Below are 6,006 nucleotides of genomic sequence, written 5' to 3'. Positions count from 1 at the left end.
TATTTCCAACTAATTATACGAAATGGCTGCACGGAAAACTATACACTTTGATAACTTTTATTGTATTCGTGCATTTTGTTTACAGCGTTGACGCGAATGAGCCGCTGTACAAAAAAAATTTACACACAGAGAAACTTTCAACCGATTCTTTAAATTAAGACAACATAAAAATTTCTGTTGAATAATTTGTATATTATACCTATGGTTTGACTTATAATCTTCAGAAATTGTTTCAAAACACAAAAGCAGTCTTCTTCACTACCGCTATATAAATCTTCAAGAAAAAAACATCAATTTATCTACAAAAATGTACACTTAGAAAATTTCGCAGTATTCGGTAATTTTTTACCGAATTTTCAACAGCTGAACGTTCGGTAATCAGTTCGGTAATTGATTACCGATCGTTCGGTCATTGCTGAACTGTCGAACAACTACCGTAAACTGTAAACCAAATGGATCTAACAGATTGTTCGGTAATTTTTGTTTGTTTGTTTTCCGTTGGTTAAAATTCTGGATTTTCGGATTTCAAAAAACAACACATATTCACAAAAACGAATGAAGAAAATGGTTTTATTCCACGAGAAATTTAAAAAGTGTCAGATGTTCCGACTGACCGGAACTATGAGCGCCTTTCAAAACACTGCACAATCCGTCAAGTCCAACAAAAATTACCTTTGAACGATTTGTGTTGGCACCAGATGCCATTTATACAGATTTATCTGTATTATACAGATTTTTACAACCTCATACAGATCTAATACAGAATACAGATTTTATACAAATTCCCTAAATTTAATACAGATTTATACAGATTTCACAAGAAGTTAGAAAAGAAAAATTAAATTGTTTTTGTCTGAGCTATCTTTTAGTATTTGATTGCAGTGACGAGATGAAAGTTTATTAATCAACGAACAAATTGAAGTAAAAATTGGTGTGCAGATATTTGATGATCAACACAAAAAAAAACATTTAGACAGAGTGAGCACGAGAAATCAGAGCCAAACTTGGTACTGACCAAAGCGAGTAATGCACTTACAGTAAATTAAAGGACCTTGTCAGATGGAAAGCTGAACAGATTTATCGCTTACACTCTATCAGGGCCCCTTTGGCTTGCTGAATTTAGCAGACCAAAAGAGGGAAGCATACCCCTTTTTTGGTCTGCTAATACCATCCACTAGCTCGATTCAGCTGTTCGTGTTTATTCTGTCTGCGGCCTGAGAGTTGTATGACCTGACTTGAAGTTGCATATTATGTCAAATTGTAAATCTAGAAATATATATAGAATTAGTTTTACGTTTCGTCTTTGACTCATCAGTGCAGAGCAGTTCAAATTGAACTGCTTAGTGCTAACTTCGGCAGTTCAATTTGAACCGCTAAGCAGACGTAAAGTTTCTGCTACTTACAGAACACTTTTTGTTTTGCAACGGAGTGCAATGTCTTTTCTGACGTGCCGAACGAAAACGTGTTTTCGACTATTTCTGGCCGATGCAGGTATGGTCATTTAGGGGTTAGCCCAATTTTGTGCTAGGGCACATAACCGTTTTTATTAGTTTTACGTTTCGTCTTTGACTCATCAGTGCAGAGCAGTTCAAATTGAACTGCTTAGTGCTAACTTCGGCAGTTCAATTTGAACCGCTAAGCAGACGTAAAGTTTCTGCTACTTACAGAACACTTTTTGTTTTGCAACGGAGTGCAATGTCTTTTCTGACGTGCCGAACGAAAACGTGTTTTCGACTATTTCTGGCCGATGCAGGTATGGTCATTTAGGGGTTAGCCCAATTTTGTGCTAGGGCACATAACCGTTTTTATGAGTTTTACGTTTCGTCTTTGACTCATCAGTGCAGAGCAGTTCAAATTGAACTGCTTAGTGCTAACTTCGGCAGTTCAATTTGAACCGCTAAGCAGACGTAAAGTTTCTGCTACTATATAGAATTGAAATTTGATTATGGTCGCAAAAAACATTCATATTAAATTTTTGTGAACTACGATGATATGAAAAATAAATGCTCATTGAAAATCTCATTCCTTAACCATAACCTGTTGAGATAGCGTTCAACGTCATTTCATTGTAAAAATTGCATTTCATTAGTAAATACAGATAAATACAGTTTCTTTATACAGGGTAATACAGATTTTCTCTGAAAATATATGGCATCTCTGGTTGGCACCAAGTGGACAAGTGATACAAAATTATTTTGTGCTTATAAGTAAACAAAAAGCTGTTAGTGGCTCTAATGTCTTAAAAAATTGTATCACCAGTACCTCAATCCATTCGATGAACCCTTCAATATTTTTTTCGTTTGGTTAATAAAAAGACACTCACTGAATATTTTAATAACTGTTTGACAGTTTGTTTCATGACAATCAGTAACTTAACGAAGGGCAAAGCGATATTCTACTGAAATTTTGGCTAAGATAGCTTTTTCCAAAAGACTCGGTTTATTATTTCCGATTTCTCGGCAATTCAAAATGATATACTGATTTTAGGTTATGTAAACTACCGTGTTTACCAGCAATTGGTCGTTTTACCGAAATCAGCCAATTAATAATTTCAACATACCGAAATCTCATGGTATTTACGTTACACTACGATTGAACTACGGAAATTGGTTCTTGAATTTGATCCGGTAGGGACAAGAAGCACAAGAGCGCAACGAGCAAGGTGGATCAAGGAATTCTACAAAGTATACGTGTCTTGTGAGACTGGCGATGGGCAGCGATGAGCGATCGAATGGAATAATTTGCATTTTATAATTCGATCGAGTGATGCTTTTGTATGGAAAACTCAAACTCGATCGAAATACAGAGTGCAAAATTGCATATTCGATCGAAATTGTCCGATTCGAACGAAAAACAGAATCAGGTTGAAGTCAAGTAGCTTTGGGTACCGTTCTATTGAAACGAGTGTAGATTACGAGGATGAATTTGAGCTTGTTTACAATAACCTAAACCAATAAATTTTAATCTCAAAATGAATTGTATATTTATCGACTAGACCGCCTTCATGTTGAAATTGGGGCAATAAAAAAAGGACCAAATCTTATCCTCAATGCAGGATAAACAGAATTCAATGTTTATTCCTTTACGGCATAGATTCGTTATGTTTCTATTCGCCTATGCGTAAGCTATATTCACCACTTAGATCCTTGATCGAGTGGTGAGAAGAGAATCGCTCTCTATTTCCACTCTTCGCTTAATTTTGGATTCTCCTTTTGCTTTGGTAAATTTTGAGTAAATCTCACGCACACATCTATTTTGTTATTCGGAAAACTCTCAAATGAGAGGAAAATGTATAGATTAAAGAACTAACATAGACATAAGAAAAATGTAAACTAATCAAAAATTTGTAAATAAATCAGTTGTATTTTAGACACCAAATTGGACGGATAGTCCAGCAGTTTTTTATTTCTTGAAAGAAATAATTTTTTCATGGTGGCTCCAGAGAGGAACAACTCAACAGTAATAGATTCTCACAAAATTGATGAGAATCTTAAAAGAATAGCTATCCAAGCTATCAAGTTTTTAATCCGACGGACGGTCGGCAATCTAAAATTTCCAACGGATAGTTGGAAAATTACCGGCTAAATAAGGCTGGTGCAAACCAAACCGGCAACGGAGCTGGTGAACCGACGGACTGTCAGAAGTTTTTAATCCGACGGACGGTCGGCAATCTATAATCTCCAACGGATAGTTGGAAAATTACCGGCTCAACAAGGCTGGTGAACAACCGGCGCAGACGCTGGTGATCGAATCCGACGGACTGTCGGCAACCTAAACTCTCCAACGGACAGTTGGAAAATTACCGGCTCAACAAGGCTGGTGAACAACCGGCGCAGACGCTGGTGATCGAATCCGACGGACTGTCGGCAACCTAAACTCTCCAACGGACAGTTGGAAAATTACCGGCTCAACAAGGCTGGTGAACAACCGGCGCAGACGCTGGTGATCGAATCCGACGGACTGTCGGCAACCTAAACTCTCCAACGGACAGTTGGAAAATTACCGGCTCAACAAGGCTGGTGATCAACCGGCACAGACGCTGGTGATTGAATCCGACGGACTGTCGGCAACCTAAACTCTCCAACGGACAGTTGGAAAATTACCGGCTCAACAAGGCTGGTGAACAACCGGCGCAGACGCTGGTGATCGAATCCGACGGACTGTCGGCAACCTAAACTCTCCAACGGACAGTTGGAAAATTACCGGCTCAACAAGGCTGGTGAACAACCGGCACAGACGCTGGTGATCGAATCCGACGGACTGTCGGCAACCTAAACTATCCAACGGACAGTTGGAAAATTACCGGCTCAACACGGCTGGTAAACAACCGGCACAGACGCTGGTGATCGAATCCGACGGACTGTCGGCAACCTAAACTCTCCAACGGACAGTTGGAAAATTACCGGCTCAACAAGGCTGGTGATCAACCGGCACAGACGCTGGTGATTGAATCCGATGGACTGTCGGCAACCTAAACTCTCCAACGGACAGTTGGAAAATTACCGGCTCAACAAGGCTGGTGCAAACCCAACCGGCAGCGGAGCGGAAATTTTAAGGCAAGTAAATGGATACTTTTTGTCGTGAATACGACTTACTTTACTATGGGGTGCCTTTTCAAAATTTACCCTCTGAGAGAGTGATAAGTTTTTGATCGTGAATATCTATTGTTGTATCTAATGAATCAACATAATTCTTGCGACATGCCATCGGAAATATGATCACAATTTTATGATAAAATTTTCAGTTTTGGGACATAGTCTCAAATAATTCAAAATTAAACTTTTCTGAAATGTTTGGTATAAACGAGTATCAAAGAGGATAATTCATATGGCGCGTTTGCCTTTCTCGTATTTTTAAAGCTCATAGCTCAGTGATCTGTGAAAGGATTTATATAATCTAACTACCAATAGAATCGAAATTTTTTAATTTAAACGTGTATAGTAAAAGCATTGAAGTATTTCAATAGTACACTATTGAAAAACCTGTCTCATTTGATCCATGTCAACACCAGCCAATCAGAACGCGTTCTGAGGAAGAGAACAAAATATCTGCTGCTGTACAACAAATCGTCCGGGAAAAATGTTCCGAAAAGTGGTGAATATCGCAGTGAGTTCCTCAATTTGGTCCTTGTGAATGCTAGAAACGAATCCCTACAACATATTGATAGTTTCTTTCAATGAATTATGCAAATCCGAAATGAAATAATCGACATTAAAATTCTGTATGCGGCTATTTTTATAGCCGTTAGGACCGCCCATTAGTGAAAAAGCTACGAACGAAATCACATAAAAGGAAATCTCTTAACAAAAATTCAATCAGTTTGGATTCTATCGCCACTGCGAGCAGATGTGTTTTGTGTCGTCTGCACAGCTAGTTTCGCTTTCGACAAGAGCGATTACGTCACAGCTGCCAGTCATTAGCATTGGGAAAAATCAACGGTGGAGAGCATTGCACAAAATCAGCCGTTCTAATGGCTCTAAAAGTTTTCTAAAGAACTATTAGGATTTGTTGTTCGCAAATCGTAGGGAAATACCCTCAGTTTACGGCAAATCAAGAACAGTTTGCTAAGATTTGTGCACTTTTCGCTGTGTGAAATTCACAGTAATCGAGATCAAGTGAAGCCTTTTTTCGCGAAAAATGTTCCAGAGTTTAATGTCGTAGAGAATTACGCAATTTGACTCTTCTGAATGCTGGAAACGAATCTCTACAGCATATTGATAGTTTCTTTCAATAAATTATGCAAATCCGAAATGATATAATCGACATTAAAATTCTGTATGTGGCTATTTTTATAGCCGTTAGGACCGCCCATTAGTGAAAAAGCTACAAACGAAATCACATAAAAGGAAATCTCTTAACAAAAATTCAATCAGTTTGGATTCTATCGCCACTGCGAGCAGATGTGTTTTGTGTCGTCCGCACAATTAGTTTCGCTTTCGACAAGAGCGATTACGTCATAGCTGCCAGTCATTAGCATTGGTGAAAAAACAACGGTGGAGAGCATTG

This window comes from Malaya genurostris, chromosome 2 (assembly GCF_030247185.1).
Source record: "Malaya genurostris strain Urasoe2022 chromosome 2, Malgen_1.1, whole genome shotgun sequence".
NCBI classification, from domain to species: domain Eukaryota; kingdom Metazoa; phylum Arthropoda; class Insecta; order Diptera; family Culicidae; genus Malaya; species Malaya genurostris.
Note: the sequence above shows the minus strand (reverse complement) of the source record.